The sequence below is a fragment of the Strix aluco genome, chromosome W (assembly GCF_031877795.1).
Source record: "Strix aluco isolate bStrAlu1 chromosome W, bStrAlu1.hap1, whole genome shotgun sequence".
Lineage (NCBI taxonomy): Eukaryota > Metazoa > Chordata > Aves > Strigiformes > Strigidae > Strix > Strix aluco.
In genome coordinates, this window is record NC_133970.1 from 32,433,713 (window position 1) to 32,452,980 (window position 19,268).

The 19,268-nt window shown below is 46.6% G+C and overlaps 1 protein-coding gene across 1 annotated transcript in view; it reads right to left on the reverse strand.

Moving 5' to 3' along the window:
• LOC141917732 (E3 ubiquitin-protein ligase RNF38-like) overlaps positions 1-19,268 on the reverse strand; it is a 288,771-nt gene that overhangs the window by 38,391 nt on the left and 231,112 nt on the right.

A 19,268-nucleotide genomic window follows, 5' to 3' on the forward strand; every position in this document is an offset into this window, starting at 1 on the left:
GAAGGGAGACCCACCCTGCAGGAAGACTGACTGGAGGAATGGGCTAACAAGAAACTTACAAAGTTCAACAAAGACAAAGGTAAGGTCTTGCACCTGGGAAAACATAATGCAGGTGTGCAGCACAGGCTGGGATCTACCCAGCTGGGAAGCAGCTCTGTGGAAAGGGACCTGGGGGTCCTGGTGGACAACAAGCTCAATATGAGTGAACAGTGTGCTGCTGCGGCAAAGAAAGCCAACAGGATGCTGGGTTGCATCATCGAGGGCATCACCAGCAGAGGTAAAGAAGTCATTATCCCACTCTACTCAGCACTTGTCAGGCCACACCTGGAGTAATGTGTTCAGTTTTGGTCCCTGCTATGCAAAAAAGATGTGGACAGGCTGGAGAGGGTCCAGAAAAGGGCCACAAAGATGATCAAAGGACTGGGAAGCCTGTCATGTGAGGAAAGGCTGAGAGAATTGGGTTGTTCAGCCTTAAGAAAAGAAGGCTTAGGGGAGACCTTATCACCACGTTCCATTATTTAAAGGGTGGCTACAAAGAAGATGGAGACTCCCTTTTTAACAAGGAGTCACATGGAAAAGACGAGGGGTAATGGGTACAAGTTACTCCTGGGGAGATTCTGACCGGACACAAAAGGAAAATTTTTCACAATGAGTCCAATCAGCCATTGGAATAATCTCCCCAGGGAAGTAGTAGATTCCCCAACATTGGACACTTTTAAGATTTGTCTGGATAAAATGCTGGGCCATCTTGTCTAGACTCTGCTTTTGCCAAGAAATATTGGAGCAGATGATCCTCGAGGTCCCTATGATTCTTTCTTCCAAACACTGTGCTAGAAGTTGTACAAAACCAGTAAGCGACAGTCCCTGGCACCCAAAATCATTTACAGTCTAAAAAAGGTGATGTGTCCAGCTGAGTTAAAGTGGGTCAGATGGAAGGAGACAGAAGAACACGTAGTATGATCTTTAGGCAGGAACAACCATCACAACCTGTCCACACCTGAAGAGCCTTGATGTCAGCATTCTCTAAGGCAATTTCTTTGAAGCAGCAACTTTTTGAACGCCCTTACTCTTTTGAACTGACATTACTATTATGGCAAAGAAGAAAGAAAAAACAAGTGGAAAATGCAGCATAGCATAGCAAAGGGACAGAAGTCCCCACTTTCCAGTGATTGGTAGAAAGAAAATAGAGTTGTACTTTTTGGTTCCAAACATGCACTGTTGTGCTTACAATACAAAAACCATCTGAATCAAAGGACAATCAAATTGGGACAGCATCTTCTACACATTCGAATTAAAAAGCAGAACAAAAGAGAATGTCTTCAAATTTTGGTTTTTAGTGTTTAGTATAAGACTTACTTGCCAGCTGTCCAAAGCAGAAGAGCTTCAGAACAGTCTCCAGTCAGAGCAAACAAAGAATTTTTCCTATGGCAAGGAATGGATGTGGTGATGGAGAACCAACTTGGACACTGGAATGTACAACTGACTTGAAATGTACATTCCAAAGAAGAAAGGCAGCTTGACCTCACTTATAAGCAGTATTATGTAAAACTCAATTAAGGCTATCTTCTTATTGCAATATGTATTTCCTTATCATGAATCTGAAAATACCATACTAGGCATGGTACAGAAATCTCTGATCAGAAGAGCTATAAACAGTAATCCAAATAATAGAAAATATTCAAATAATAGAAAAAAAAAATCCAGATAATAAAGACCCTACAGAAATCCACTGTAAAACATGGCAAAGAGGCAGGCTGTGTCTACATTAGCAAGAAGTGTGGACCAAAAGTAGTGAATCTATAAAGCAATCCAGTTGGCAATGAGTACACAACATCCACCGTATACACATTTCAGGAAACTAGAACTAGCCCAAACGCTGAATGCCCATTTAGAGCTGGAGTACATCTTCCAGTTCAGCTTTAACTGAAAAGAATCCAGTTCATGAGGTATAAGATCACTCCACAAGAGGAATCAATTCATGATAAACAGCAACAATAAGGAAATTTGCTTTGAATAAACCCAGCTAAAACATTAGTAAGATTGGTGGCAGTCTGGGCTGCCACCCCATCAATGCCCTGGTGGAATTCACGATCCCAAGGGATACAGGCCAGGCAAAGAGTAAAGTCAAGACCTTGAATCTTAAGACAGCTAACTTTCAGCTGTTTAAGGAATTAGTGGATGGCACCCCTTGGGAAACTGCCCTCAGATACGAAGAAGTCCGGATAGATGTCATCCGTAGCTCTTCCCTTGTCCACTGATGTAGTCACTCCACTTACGTTCCCATTGCTCAGCCTTAAGGAAGGGCTGTCGCTCAGCTTGGGACAGTGCTGAACTGTAAAGCTGACCCAAACACCCACCTGCATTACAACCAGCTCCACCAGAAAAGCACATAAGTATTAGTAATTGGAGATTCCTTACTGAGAGGCACCGAAGTGCCCATTTGCCATCCAGACAATTTCTCTAGAGAAGTCTGCTGCCTACCAGGAGCTCGCATTCGTGATGTCCCTGAGAGGCTGCCGAGCCTGGTGAACCCTACAGATTATCATCCACTCCTACTATTCCACATAGGGTCTAATGATACTGTGACGAGGCAGCTTAGAACCATCAAAAGAGACTATATGACCCTTGGAGCAATATTAAAAGGATCTGGAGCACAAGCGATATTCTCCATCCTCCCAGTCAAAGGAAGGGGTTTAGGAAGGAGGAGATGAATTGAAGAGGTAAATGCCTGGCTGTGTGGCTGGTGCTATACTCAAGGTTTTGGCTTCTATGATCATGGATCTACCTTTGAGAAGCTGGGTCTGCTGGGAGCTGATGGGATTCACCTGACCAAGTGGGGCAAGAGGGTTTTCACCAACAAGCTGACTAGACTTATAAGGAGAGCTTTAAACTAGGTTTATCGGGGGAAGGGGATTGAGTTTTGAGTAACAGAGAAGAGCCAGGGGTTGCTGATGCATTAGGAACCAACAGGGAAACACCTGAGAAATGCCGCAAAGGAATTAGGACTTGTTCCTCCAAAAAGGTGACACAGTCAACAGCCCAACTGAAGTGCCTCAATCCCAATGCACACAGCATTGGGTAACAAACAAAAGGAGTTGGAGGCCACTGTGCAGCTAGAAAGCTATGATATAATCGCAGTCACTGAAACATGGTGAGATGAATCACACAACTGGAGCACTGCAATTGACAGATATAAACTGTTCAGAAGGGACGGGCAAGGAAGGAGGGGCAGGGGGGTTGCCCTCTATGTAAAAAAATTGATTAACTGCACAGAGCTGTCTTTGAAAAACAGCGATGAACAGGTTGAGAGCTTATGGGTAAAAATTAGGGTCCAAGCCAACAAAGGAAACCTCATGGCTGGTGTTTACTACAGGCTGCCCGATGAAGGGGAGCCCATTGAAGAATCATTCTTATTTCAACTACAGGAAGCATCACGCTCGCAGGCTCTGATCCTTCTGGGGGACTTCAATCACCCTGGCGCCTCCTGGAAAAGCAGCACAGCAAGCTATTGGAGTGTGCTGAAGAGAATTTCTTAATCCAGGTAATAGACAGCCCAACCAGCAGAGAAGTGTTACTAGACCTGTTGCTCACCAACACAGAGGAACTAATTGGAGAGGTCAAGATCGGTGTCAGCCTGGGCTGCAGTGCTGATGCCCTGGTGGAATTCACAATCTTGAGGGATATGGGCCAGGTGAAGAGTAAAGTCAAGACCCTGAATTTTAGGAGAGAGAACTTTCGGTTGTTTAAGGAATTAGTGGATGGGACTCCCTGGGGAACTGCCCCCAGAGATAAAGGAGCTGAACAGAGCTGGCAGCTCTTTAAAGGCAGTTTTCTTAGAGCACAAGAGCTCTCGATTCCCATGTGTAAGAAACCAGACAAGGAAGGCAGGAGACCAGCATGGCTGAGTAAGGACCGCCTGGTCAAACTAAAGTGTAAGCAGGAAATACACAGGCAGTGGAACCAGAGACGTGTATCCTCGGAAGAACATAGGGATGCTGCCAGGATGTGTAGGGATGGGATCAGGGAAGCTAAGACACAGCTGGAGCTGACTTCGGCAAGGGATGCAAAGAATAAGGGGTTCCACAGGTAGAAGAAAATGTACCGTCCATGCGAAATAAGAAAGAAGAACTAGTGATAACCAATGTGGAGAAGGCTGAGATACTCAACATATTTTTGCCTCAGTGCCACATCACTCGAGCCCCTGAACCTCAAGGCAGGGACTGGGGGAATGAAGTCCCTCCCCTCAGAAAAGATGATCAGGTTTGAGACCACCTGAGGAACCTGAACAAGTCCATTGGACCTGACAAGATGCATCCCAGGGTCCTGAGGAAATTGCCGAGCCACTCTCCACCATATTTCAGAAGTCGCGGCAGTCGGGCGAAGTCCCCAGTGACTGGAAAAAGGGAAACGCCATGCCCATTTTTAAAAAGGGTAAAAAGGACGACCTTAGGAAGTACTGACCAGTCAGCCTCACCTCCGTGCCCCGTAAGATCATGGAACAGATCCTCCTGGAAGACATGTCAAAACTTGTGGAAGACAGGGAAGTGATTAGAGACAGTCAACATGGCTTCACCAAGGGCAAATCGTGCCTGACTAATCTAGTGGCCTTCTACAGTGGAGTGACTGCATTGGCAGATAAGGAAAGAGCTACAGATGTCGTCTATCTGGATTTCTATAAGGCCTTTGGCATGGTCCCCCACAACATTCCGGACTATAAATTGGAGAGCGATGGGTTTAACGGATGGACTGTTAGATGGATAAGGAACTGGCTAGATGGCTGCGTCCAAAGAGTTATAGTCAATGGCTCAATGTCCAAGTGGAAACCAGTAACGAGTGGTGTCCCTCAAGGGTCTGTACTGGGACCAGTACTATTTAATATCTTCATCACTGACGCAGACAGTGGGATTGAATGCATCCTCAGAAAGTTTGCAGATGACACCAAGCTGAGTGGTGCGGTTGACAGGCCTGAGGGACGGGATGCCGTTCTGAGGGATCTGGACAAGCTCAAGAAGAGGGCCCGTGTGAACCTCATGAAGTGTAACAAGGCCAAGTGCAAGGTCCTGTGCCTGTGTTGAAGCAATCCCCAATATCAGTACAGACTGGGGGATGAATGGATTGAGAGCAGTCCTGCGGAGGAGGACTTGGGAATACTGGTGGGTGAAAAATTGGATATCAGCCGGCAATGTGCGCTCACAGGCCAAAAAGCCAATCGTATCCTGGGCTGCAGAAAAAGAAACGTGGCCAGCAGGTCAAGAGAGGTGATTCTCCCCCTCTACTCCACTCTCGTGAGACCCCACCTGGAGTATTGCGTCCAGCTCTGTGGTCCCCAGTACAAGGCAGGCATGGACTTGTTGGAGCGGGTCCAGAGGAGGGCCACGAAGATGATCAGGGGGCTGGAATACCTCTCCTATGAAGAAAGGCCGAGAGAGTTGGGGTTGTCCAGCCTGGAGAAGAGAAGGCTCTGGGGAAGACCTTATTGCGGCCTTTCAATGTATAAAGGGGGCTTATAAGAAAGACAGAGAAAGACTTTTTTTGCCGGGGCCTGTAGTGACAGGACAAGGGGCAACAGTTTTAAAATGAAAGAGGGTAGGTTTAGACTGGATATAAGGAAGAAATTATTTACGATGAGGGTGGTGATGAGACACTGGAACAGGTTGCCCAGACAAGTTGCAGATGCCCCATCACTGGAAGTGTTCAAGGTCAGGTTGGACAGGGCTTTGAGCAACCTGATCTAAGGAAAGATGCCCCTGCCCATGGCAGGGGGGTTGGAACTAGATGATCTTTAACGGTCCTTTGCAATTGAAACCATTCTATGATTCTATGACTCGCAACCATCTTAAAGAATCAAGCTCTGATCCATTAGGGTTTATAAACTCTGGATTAGAGTCAGTGCTATAAAACTTAACCAGACTCCTGCAGAACATGTACACAGATGCGTATGAACTGTGCTCCCCCAATGATCCTATTCTGGGAAGGTATATTACCTCAGGCACACACCAGCAAGAGATAGTAATAGAAGGATGCAAGGAAATGTGTGCGGGCTGGTTAAATGGCAAGCAAAAATGCCAAATGCAGCATATTCTGAACAGCCCAGTTCAAAGCATTTCTAAATAAAAACATCTTGTGGACTAGATTTATGAGTCACCACTGCACAGAACTGTATAAAGAACATACAGGAGTTATCCTGAAAAGAGAAGCTTGAGTCAACAAACCAATTTCTTTCTTAGGTCTGACAGCTATACAAACACCCATACCATGTTCATGATTTGGACTGAGAGCTTCCAGATTTGTGGACTTGAAGAAGAAACAAACCCCAGCATGTTTAAGTCTATTCCTTCTAACACTATGTTATCATGGTTGACAAATTTTATCTGTGGAGTCAAAGGAGAAGCAATTATGATTTTCAACCTCACCTAACATTTTACAGTCATGAAAAAACACAGATACTTCCATTTTAGTAGAAACCAAGCTATACTGTTTCTGCGATGTAAACAGAGGTCAGCGAGATTTAAACTTTTATTAGATGAGTTGGACACATTTCTGAGACATTGCAGGGTAGGGGGAGGGGAATTGAAAGCTTTTGTTTTGGATAGCTAAATAGAAGCATAAAGTTCATCTTTATTTTTATGCTTTCCTATACACTCTTATCCAGACATCAGTTCAACATAGCCATCTAAAACTCTACTCTTCCATGACTAAGGAAGCTTATTCCAAAAGCTCTGCCTCAATGAGCCACATACTAAAAAAGAGAACAAAAATGTAATCCTTATAATATGCAAACCAACCACCTCAGCAATGACATGATGCTATGATATCCTCCAGTCAGGTCTTCCTCACCTTTGCTGATGCCTGCTAGCTGATGCCTGCAAGCAGTTGGTGCTAATTGCTGTAAGGGGCCTCAGACAAGAATGCACCCAAGGACATCATTTTTGCAAGTGTGATGGGTACATCCTGGGGAGGGCAGAGAAACCAACAGACACCTGTGGCAGTCAAAGATAAGAAAGCTGAGAAACCTTACAGACAGAGCAATGAGCCAAGACCAGGCCTTATATGAAAAAACCTCAGAGTTCATGGAAAGGACACTAAGAGACACCTCTTCAACAACCACTAGGGACCACCACAGACCACCGAAAACCCCCATGGAAGCCCCTCAGAGACCCTTCTCCAAATTTTAGTACGCTTGCACAATGTATTAATATATGCATTAGATCCTCTGGAATAGGTGTGTACTTCTCGGAAATTACATGAATATTCATCCATTTTATTGTATATAATAAGTGTGCCTTTGTCTTTCGGCATGCACGTTAGGTGGAGTGATCTCCTGTGCATCCAGCGCTGCAATAAAGAATGCCTGCCTTCTAAAACATCAAAGTAAGTCTTGGAGGGTTCTTTTGAGACCGAATTTATGGTAACGTTGCTGTTTGCAAGACAAGGACTGAGTTGTGAGTACAGTGAACATGTATGACACTACATATGGAACTTATTGCTCTTAATATCACCCTGGCAAATAAAATAGGGTTTTATTCCTGTATTGGGTTTACGTGGCAAGGTTTTGGTAGCAGAGGGGCTGCAGGGGTGGCTTCTGTGAGAAGAGGCCAGAAGCTACCCCCATATCAGACAGAGCCAGTTCTGTCATATCTGGCAAAAAAAAAAAGGAAGCACAAGAAGGAGATAGAGACAACAAGGGAGGAGGAAGGGACAGAGAGAGAGGAAAAAAGAAAGGGTGGAGGAGAGAGAAGAGCGCGAATGTGAGAGTGCGAGAGCAAGAAAGAAAGAAGACATGCGGAAAGATAAATAGAAGGATAAAGGAAGACAAAAGCAGAGAAAGAGAGCAGAAAGAAAGGGAAAGATTGAGGGAGAAACAGCAAGAGAGAATGAGAGCGAGAAAGAGCACAGTCAAGAGAGAATGACACAGGAAGTGTGAGAGAAAGCGAGAGCGTGCACAAAAGTGCAAGAGAGAGGAAGACAGTGGAGAGGAGAGAGCAAGAAAGAGCAAAGGGCAGAACGGAGCAGAGAAAAAGCATCAGCAAGAGACAGAGGCGGAGACAGACAAGATACAGACACAGGGGGGCTTGCGCATGCAGATGCGGAGAGGGTGAGAGAGGAGAGCACGCAGAGGAAGAAAAAGAGGCACGTGCAGACAGATGCAGAGGAGGCCAGGCAGATGCACGCACACAAAGATGCAGAGGAAGAGAGACGCATGCGCACACAGATGAAAAGGAAGAGAGATGCACAGGCACACAAACGCAGAGTGACAGAGAGAGAGAGAAACAAACAGGTATGTACATAGACACAGAGACAGACAACCGTGTGCACAGACACAGAGGAGGAGAGACACGCATGTACGCAGATGCAGAGCGATGTGGGGGGGAGACGCCTGTGCACACAGATGAGGAGAGGTGTGCATGAACACCAACATGACGTGGAGAAAGAGAGACAGAGAGGCACCTGTGCACAGGCACAAAGAGAGACACACAGAAAGACAGATGCAGAGATGCGTGCACGCACACATGCAGGGAAAGAGAAACACGAGTGCACAAAGATAGAGAAGAAGAGAGAGAGAGAGAGAGACGTGAGTGCACACAGATGCAGACAAAGAGAGACAAATCGATAAGCACATGCACAGACGTAGTCGAAGAGAGGCGGAGGAATGTACACAGATGCAGAGAGAGAGAGAGAGGTGTGTACACACAGATGCAGAGACATGTGCCTGCAAACAGACAAGGAGGAAGAGAGATGCGCACACAGACACAGAGGAAGAGGACAGACAGAAACCAGGGCAGATAGATGGGTGCACGCACAGACACAGAGGCGACTGAGAGATGCTCACGCAGACAAATGTGGAGGAAGATAGACACAGGCGTGCACAGACACAGAGAGACAGAGGCAGGCAGAGAGACAGAGGCGCATGCATGCACAGATGCAAAGGAAGAAAGACAGGCATGAGAAAACATGCAGAGGAAGAACGAGACAGAGAAAAAGAGGCAGAGGCGCATGCACACAGACAGACATGGGTGCACACAAATGCAGAGGAGGAGAGACAGAGATGCAAGCGCAGTTGCAGAGGAAGAGACAGACGCAGAGAGGCATGCACACGTTCAGACGCAGAGCAAGAAAGGCATGCGCACACAGGTGCAGAAGAGAGACAGACGGTCAGGCAAACAGGAGGGGAGAGACAGATGCACACGCGCAGACACAGAGACGTGCGCACACAGACACAAAGGAGGGCAGACAAACGTAGAAGGGAGACAGTCACAGGCACACACAGACAGGCAGAGAGAGAGACAGTGAGGCACGCATGTGCGCAGATGCGGAGGAGGAGAGAAACAGATATATGCATGCACACAGAAACAGAGGGAGAGAAATGTGACAGAGAGAGGAGGAGAGGCAGAGAGATGCGCGCACACATACACAGACTGGAGCACACAGACGCAAAAAGAAACAGGGAGGAGCGTATGCAGAGGAACAGAGAGATGCGCATGCACACAGATGTGAAGAGACATGCGCTCATTCAAATGGCAGGAGGGAGGGAGAGGAAGAGAGAGACACACATAGATGCTGAGGAAAAGATGTGGGCGTGCACAGACACAGGGAGAGACAGGGACAGGCAGAGAGAGAGAGATGCACACAGGCGCGGAGGAAAAGAGACAGAGATGCATGCACACACAGACGGGCACGCACACAGACACAGAGGAAGAGAAACAAAGATGGGGGCGTGCACAGACAGAGGAATAGAGAGACATGCATGTGCACACACAGACACAGATGGGAGCAGATATAGACGCAGAAGAGAGACAAAGAGACAGGCACATGCACAGATGCAGAGAGGCAGAGACAGATGTGTGTGCGCAGGCAAATGCAGAGGAAGAGAGAGAGTCGTGGGCATGCACAGACGCAGACAGAGACAGAGACAGAGACAGGCAGAGAGACAGAGAGACAAGCACACACAGACGCAGAGGAAGAGGGACAGAGATGTGCATGCATACAGATACAGAGGCAGAGAGAGGCAGAGTCAGACAGACATGAACGCACATAGGCATAGACGCACGCACACAGATGCAGAGAGAAAGGGAGAGACATGCACACAGATGCAGAGGAAAACAGGTGTGCACGCACAAAGACGTGGAGAGACGTGTGCATGTTCAGATGCAGAGAGAGACTTGCACACACAGATGCTGAGGAAGAGAGATGTGCGTGCACAGAGATGCATACACACAGATGCAAAGGAGGAGAGACGGAAAGACATGCACACGCATACACAGACTGGAGCACACACAGACACAGAGAGAAACAGGGAGGCGTGCACACATGCAAAGGAATAGAGACAGAAGCGAATGCACACAGGCGCAGAGAGACACGCGTATGTTCAGACGCAAAGACAGAGAGAGAAAGAGATGTGCACGTGCACAGACATAGCAGAAGAGAGACACAGACACAGGCATGCACATGCACAGAGGCAGAGGAGGGGAGAAAGAAAGATTCATGTGCACAGAGACACATGCAGGCTCAGATGCAGAGAGATGAGCACACACACAGACACAGAGGAAGAGAGACAAAGATGCAAGCACAGAGAGGGGGAGGGAGAGAGAGGGAGAGAGAAGCAGGGGTACACATGCTGGAACTCCAAAATGAAGTGGAGCCAAAGGCAGCCAAGTGATATGTTACAACTGACATTGCCAATGTGTTTTTCTCAATTCCTTTGGCAGCAGAGTGCAGGCCACAGATTACTTTCACATGGAGGGGTGTCCACTACACCCGGAATCGACTGCCCCAGGGGTGGAAGCACAGCCCCACTATTTGTCATGGACTCATCCAAACTACACTGGAAAAGGGTGATGCCCCTGAACATCTACAGTACGTCGATGACATCATTGCGTGGGGCAACAAAGCAGAAAAAGTGTTTTAGAAAGAAAGAAAGAATAATTCAGATTCTTCTGAAAGCTGGTTTCCCCATAAAAAGAAGCAAGGTCAATGAACCTGCACAGGAGATCCAGTTCTTGGGAGTAAAATGGCAGGATGGACATCATCATGTCCCTATGGATGTGATCAACAAGATACCAACTATGTCTCCACCAGCTAACAGGAAATATATGTGATAACATATTTAAGAAAGGGTAAAAAATGTTGCGTAACAGCAGCTGAGAGAAACAAGTGAGAAAAATGTGAGAGAAACAAGTATGCAGACACTAAGGTCAGTGAAGAAGGAGGGGGAGGAGGTGATCCAGATGCCAGAGAAGACATTCCCCTGCAGCCCGTGGAGAAGACCACAGTGATGCAGGCTGTCCCCCTGCAGCCCATGGAGGTCCACAGTAGAGCAGATATCTACCCTGCAGCCTGTGGAGGACTCCACAACAGAGCAGGTGGATGAACCCTGAAGTTGCAGCCCATAGAGAGCCCATGCAGGAGCAGGTTTGCTGGCAGGATCTGTGACCCTGTGGAAAGGACCCACACTGGAGCAGTTCTTGAAGAACTGCAGCCCTTGGGAAGGACCCGCGTTGGAGAAGTTAGTGGAGGACTGTCTCCTGTGGGAGGGACCCCATGCTGGAGCAGGGGAATATACTAGCAGCATATGAGGGTGTTCAAACCACTTCAGACATTGTTGGTACAGAAGCACAGCTCCTCTTGGCACTGCGATTGCCTGTGATATGCTGGATGTTCAAAGGAAACATCCCCTCTACACATCACGCAACTGATGCTATATGGAGGAAGCGGGTCGTGTTGATCACGCCATGGGCTCAAACAGGGAACCCCAACCACCCAGAAATGCTGGAATAGATGATGGACTGTCCAGAAGGCAGAGATTTTGGAGCATTGCCTGAGGAAGTGACTTGGGCCCAAGAGGCACCACCACATAATGAATTATCAGAAGATGAAAGGCATTATGCTCTGTTTACTGATGAATCCTGTGATGTTGTAGGCAACTATCAGAAGTGGAAAGCTGCCGTGTGGAGTCTGACGCAACAAGTTGTTGAAGGTGCCAAAGAAGAAGACAACTTTGCAGAAGTGAAAATCATCCAGCTGATCCTAGAGATTGCTGAATGAGAAACGTGGTCAGTACTCCATCTCTGTACTGACTCCTGGATGGTGGCAATTACCGTATGGGCGTGGCTACAGCAATGGAAAAAGATCAATTAGCAGCACAAAGGTAAAACCATCTGGGCTGCTGCACTGTGGCAAGGCATTGCTTCCTGGATAGAAAACATCGGTCTAAAGGTACAGCACATAGGTGCTCACATGCCCAAGAACTGTGCCACTGAAGAACATCAAGACAATGAACAGGTAGAGAAGACTGTCAAAAGTGAATTGGCTCAGGTGGACCTGGACTGGAAGCATAAGGGCAAGTTATTTGTAGCTCAGTGTTCCCATGAAACATCGGGACATCTAGGGAGAGATGCAAGAAAGACATTGAGGTGCTGGAGCATGTCCAAAGAAGAGCACAGAAGCCTGTGAAGAGCCTAGAGAACAAGTGTTATGAGGAGCGGCTGAGGGAACTGGGGTTGTTTAGTCTGGAGAAAAGGAGGCTCAGGGGAGACCTTATTGCTCTCTACCACTACCTGAAAGGAGGTTGGTAGCGAGGTGGGTGTTGGTCTCTTTTCCCAAGTAGCAAGTGATAGGAGGAGAGGAAATGGCCTCAAGTTGCACCAAGGGAGGTTTAGATTGGATATTAGGAAAAATTTCTTCACTTGAAAGGGCTGTCAAGCATTGGAACAGGCTTCCCAGGGAAGTGGTTAAGTCACCACCCCTGGAGGTATTTAAAAGATGTGTAGACGTGGTGCTTAGAGACATGGTTTAGTGGTGGACTTGGCAGTGCTAGGTTTACGGTTGGACTCAATGATCTTAAAGGTCTTTTCCAACCTAAATGATTCAATGATTCTATGATTCTATGCAACATACAGATGGGCTCGTGATCAAGGGGTGGACCTGACCATGGAGGCCATCATGCAGGTCACAGATGAATGTGAAACGTGTGCTGCAATCAAGCGAGCCACATGAGTAAAGTCTTCTTGGAATAGAGGGTGGTGGATGGGTTTTCGATATGATGAGGCCTGGCAAATTGACTATATTGGACCACTGCCACGAACACACATAGGCAAGCACTACATACTCACCATGGTGGAAGCAACTACTGGGTGGCTAGTAATATATCCTGTAAACCATGCCACTGCCCCAAACACCATCTTAGGCCTTGAAGGGCAAATTTTGTTGTGACACGGTACCCCAGAAAGAGTTAAGTCGGACAATGGGACTCATTTCTGAAATAACCTCAGCCCTCTTGTAGCCCCATGTTGGGCGCCAAAAGTTGTGGTGGTTTAGTCCCTGACGGGGTCTGAGACCATGCGGCCGCTGCCCCTCCCCCACAAAGGGAGTGAAATACAAAGCCCCGAGGCTGAGATAAGGAGAGGTTTAATACAACAGTGCAACAGCAACACAACAAACACCAACAATAGCAATAACACTAATAGTGATAACAATGAACAGAGCAAGGTATGTACCGATACAGCAGTGAGAGGAACGGCTGCACAAACCCACGCGATCACCGATTCTTCCCGCGCTATAGCGCCTGGACGTGATGTCAGCATGGTATATGAATAACCCAGCTAGAGCTTCCCCCCCACTGCTGGGGAAACTTAACCCTATCCTGGCTAAACCAGGACAGTGGGTAATGTGGAAGGATGGGAAGATCCCATGTGTACCTCAAGGACATTTATCCTTGGGGAAGAATAATCCGTGATGTGAGTTGTATGTTGTAGGAAGCAATGTAGCAGGAACTGTTTGAACCGAGAAAGAGTAAGCTTCGCAAGTAACCCAACAAGCGCAGTAATCACCTGAAGTGCTAAGGCTTGGACAATAGGCCCAAGCCAGAGTTGACCTATAGATGAATCCTGTATATTTTATAACTGATAACTATTGTGCTAACAGGTATTACACTAAGTTATAACAAACCACTTATGCTGATGTAAAAGGTGGAAGTGTTGAAGCCTGAGCAACAGGCCCTGAACCGAAACTGTTAACTCAGTATGTAATCATTAATGAAATATGCATGGAGGATGTAGCTATCTTGAATGTATCTTTCCCTTCCTTTGTATGTGAATAGAGTCACGGAGACAGGTGTGTGTCCTAGACGCCTGATGTGAGACCTTGCGCATAATCCCATCAGATAAGCAGAGAAACTCCCTTAGCTTCTTCCTTGAGCCCTGGCCAGGCTCTGGGGGGAACCTAATGTGAGACTGAAACCAGATATTTCCACTTAAAACAAAGGTGCCAGCTATTCTGGCTTACTGATTTTTAGGTATATAAGGCTGGACCCACTCACAGCGACTTTGGAAGCCTCACCTACGGGTGGACGCACCGCGTAGGATTTCCCACTTGCCGGGACAGGCTCTCCAAATCCTCGCTGTAACCGGGGCTGCCCAGCCACTGCGGATCTGGATGATGGTAACGTATGCAAGTGGTGATGGATCTTTCTTAATCACTATTCTCTCTCTTGTAGTAATGATTTGATGCATTACCCTGTATTTTCCTGTTTAAGTGCACTATTCTGTCTTTTCTTACTGTATGTTTTCTGTATTATTCTGTTATATTATTTAGTTATTTCTAGTAAAATACACCTGCTCTTTTCACTCTGGTGTCTGAGTTTAATTGATATCCCTAATCAGCAAAACATCACCCAAACCAAGCTGATGTTGATGCCCAACAATTGATCATGCTGCTTCTCCTGTCCTGAGTGACCACCTTGACAGATGGGGCCCAAGTCATAACCTGTTCTTATGAACATTTTGGCAAGTGGTGGAGACCCATGGAATGGGGAAATAACATGTAACTATCTGTTAAGGGAGAAGGGATAGTTGTTAATGAGAGTGTATGCTGGACGTAAAGATGGTTTAATTATGTCGTATAAATTACAAGTGTTGGCAGAAGGGGGCTTCAGGAATGTGAAACAGATACAGTGGGATAAGCAGAAGATATGTTAATGTTACAAATTATGTGGAATGAGCATGATGCAAATAGGATGGAATAAGCGGTGGAGATTGTATTGGGTCTGGCTGGGAATGAGTTAACTTTCCCCATAGCAGCCTTCATAGTGCTGTGCTTTGTATTTGTAGCTAGAAAGATGTTGATAACATATGGGGGCAGGCAAGAGGTTGGGAGGGGACATAGCTGGGACAGCTGACTCAAAGGGATATTCCATACGCTATGATATCATGCTCAGCAATAAAAGCTAATAGAAAGCAGGGGGAGGGGGCATTTGTTATGAAGGCGTTTGTCTTCAAAAGCAGCTGCTATGCATACTGAGGCCCTACTTCCCAGGAAGTGGCTGGACAGCACCTGCTGATGGGAAGTATAGAATAATTTTTTTTTGCTTTGCTTCCATGCACAGCCTTGCTTTCTTTCATTCAGCTGCCTTTATCTCGACCCACAAGTTTTTAATCTTATTTTCTCCCCCTGTCCTGCTGAGGAAGGGGATGTGAGAGTGGCTCAGTGGGCACCTGGTGGCCAGCCAATGTCAACCTACCACACGTGCACACAGATGCAGAAGAAGAGAGACAGCCAGATGCACGTACACACAGACATGGAGAGACGTGCACACACAGATGCCGAGGAAGAGAGACTGAGATGCATGTGCACATGGAGATGCACGAGTGGAGAGACAGAGGGACAGGTGCGAAGAGAGATGCAGAGGGAGAGCAGCAGAGACGCGTGCATGCACAGATGCAGAGATGCTTCTGCACACAGATGCAGAGGAAGAGAAATGTGCACACACTGAGAGTTGTGTGCGTACACAGAGATGGGCAGAAAGAGAGACGGAGAGGCGCACGTGTGCAGAGTAAGAGAGACAGAGAGACAGAGTCAGGCACACACACAGATGCAGAGGAAGAGAGAGAGACAGAGGTGTGTGTACACAGATGCAGAGTGTTGTGGTTTAACCCTGGTACGCAGCTAAACACCACACAGCCACTCACTCACTCCCCTCAGAGTGGGATGGGGAAGAGAATTGGAAGGGTAAAATTGTGAAAATTCATGGGTTGAGATAAAGACAGTTTAATAAGAAAAAAAGAGGAAAAAAAAAAAACAACAAAGAAAAACAAACCCCAGAAAAACAAGTCATGCAAAAATCCACAACTGCTCGCCACCAGCCAACTGATGCCCAGCCAGTCCCTGAGAAATGGCAGCCCTAGCAAACTTCCCCCTCCCTGCCTAGTTTTTATTGCTGAGTATGACATCATATGGTATGGAATATTCCTCTGGTCAGTTGGAGTCAGCCTACTAGCTGGCAGGGCAGTGTGAGAAGCAGAAAAGGCCTTGATGATGTGCAAGCACTGTTCAGTAATAACTAAAACATGGGTGTGTTATGAGTACTGTTTTCAGCACAAATCCAAAACATAGCCCAATACTAGCTACTGTGAAGAAAATTGACTCTGTCCCAGCCAAACCCAGTACATTCTCTACCTCTTATTCCATACCATTTATGTCATGCTCAGGTCCCACACTATCCAATACATCCTCATTAACCACCACCCCCCTTCCCATCTGATATTTACACAGATATCATTCCTTAATCTGTGGACTATCCTTGTAAAATGTCCATAAAATGTCTATTCAGTTCATTTATTCCATGACTTTGGGCTCCATCTTTTATGGTGGTCACTCAGGACAGGAGAGGTGGTGTGGTGTGGAGTTATTGGGCAGCAAAGCCAGCTCAGGTTGGTTCACTGCTTGCACTTGCACTGCTTCTTCTGAGGCTCACCCTCCATTGGTCTGAGCAGTTCCTGCTATAGCACTTCCTATAACATGCAACTCAAATCATGGGTTACAACAGTTTAAAGGTATATCCATTACAATCTCCACCTCTGGTCCCTTTGGACCAGGTTATAGGGTTTAACATTGCAATGAACTCCTCCCCTTGCCTGTAGTCTGGCTAGCAGCAAGGAGTTCCTGCTATAATACCTTTAACATATGGCAGCCACAGCAGTGGTGACATACAGCATATAACACTGGCATCATACAGCAATGGCACCATACAATTCAAATTATGGGTTATTTTCTCCCAAGATTAAATCTCCTTGAGGTACACATCAGACTTCCTTATCCTTCTGCATTATCCGCCAAGTATACCCAGGTCCTTGTGCAAAAGCTATCCCACAAATGGGTTTGCCTTTTCCAGAGGAAGGAATAACCCAGACTGCCTTTCCCAGACAGTTCCTTATGTGTACTACGAGGACTTTATCTCCTTCCACAGTACATAGGTGTTTTGATTGGGCTTCTGCTAAATTTGTATCTCAGTGCTTGAATGTCCCAGCACCCATTGCTCTCAGCGTAGTTTTTAACAGTACATTGTATCACTCAATTTTCCTGGAGGCTGGTGCATGATAGGGGATGTGATATACCCAGTCAATGCCATGCTTCTTGGCCCAGGTGTCTATGAGGTTGTTGATCACCTCCACCATGGATAATTCCCTCAGATACTGGATACCTCCCTCAGTGGTGGTCCACTTGCCTTGGCAATTTACAAGATCTTCCTTGAAGGGATACCTGTCCTTCATGCTCAACAGGAGGCGCCTCCAGAGGCTCAGGACTGTTGCCCTTTTCCTATCCCTTTGTTGATGGCCTTATGACTAGCAAAAGAACCCAGTTGATTGGCTTCTTTACCCTCTATTTCCTGACTATTGGCCCCAATATCCCAGCATCAGAGCAATCAGCTGATAATTTGCTTGCCTGGATGACAGCTGAAATCTTTTTGCATAGCTCACAGTTCACTCAAGGATAGGGTGATTTCTGACTTGTTTATGCTTTCAGTCCCTTTCTCCTCCTCTCCTCTTGTGACTGCCCTGCTGCAGAACAGGCTGCCTCTTCTGATACTCCCTCCTACTCCATCTCAGGAGAAGCTTTTCTCCCTTACTAAACAAGTTGACCTCCACTTCTGCTGTTTCTTGACCATCCTGGAGCAACTGATATAGTTGAAGGTTGGGTCTCTGATTCAGCCACAGTGTCTGTTTCTATGTCTTCAGATACAGAGACCCTCTCTTCTCCTTGAGGGTCCTGAATAGTTCTCAGTAGGAGTTGGCCAGGCCCCGGCACATAGTGAGAAGTTGTGTCTCTGGCATAGCCAGAGCCAGGGCATCCTTTTTTCAAACATTCTATCACCTCATCAGGATCTCACAGTTGTTCAGGGGTGAAATTCCAGATCATCAGTGACAACCATTCTAGGTACTTGCCCATATTCTCCCACACTCCTTTCCACCCATAACCACACTGCCTTGGGGCATATCCCTAGGTGATATTCCTAAATAGTTGATTAACCTTAGAAAAAACCAAAAAAATATTCTTCAGAAGTACCAATAGGAGTGTTTTGGTTACCCAAGAATGTTCAAGATACTGAAGACATTGTAACAAGGGAGCAAACATCTACCCCATAGAAGAAGGGGAAGGTGCCATTCTGTGTTTCCTCCACTGAATGTGTCTCAGAGGAGAAAAGGGAAAAAGTGTAATTTTAACAATTAACTTGTCTCCATGAGATGGTTCCTGAAGTACAGGGAAGGCATCAATGCAGGGCCCAAATACCATTAGGCTCAAGGCCAGTGCTTTTATCATAATTTTCCCAGGCAAAACACCACCAAGTGCTACACAGCACAGCAAACTTCAAAAGCCAAAACCATCCTTTAACAAGCTCTCAAATTTGATGTACAGCAATAAAAGGGAGCATGGCATGGATCAGATAAACCAATGTTGAGGACAGATAAGTCAACATCACAACCAGCAACTGTTAAACAGATATAATAATGATAAGTTCCCTCCAATACACTCTGGTCAAATTTGTTGTTATCTCAAACCCTTGGAGCCCTGTGTTGAGCACCAAAAAGGACTGTTGTGGTTTAACCCCAATAGGCAGCTAAACACCAAACAGCTGCTTGCTCGCTCCCCTCCCCGCAAGTGATATGGGGAAGAGAATCAGAAGAGTAAAAGTGTGAAAACTCATGGGTTGAGATAAATACAGTTTAACAGGTAAAGCAAAAGCTGCATGCACAATGGTCTGAAATGCAAGGTCTATACTCTGCTTCTTGCCTTCCTCACTCCCCTCAGGATCTTGAGCTCTGCTCAAGTCAAGGCTGCTACTGACTGCCACATCCTGAATTAGTTCTTCCTTGTTCATGAGCAGCAGATCCAGCTGTTCATCCCCCAGTTGGCCCATCCAACACCTGTATTAAGAAGTTTTTATCATTGTTCACCCCCCACAACACCCTCCAGAAGTCTCCTGGACTGTTTCTGTC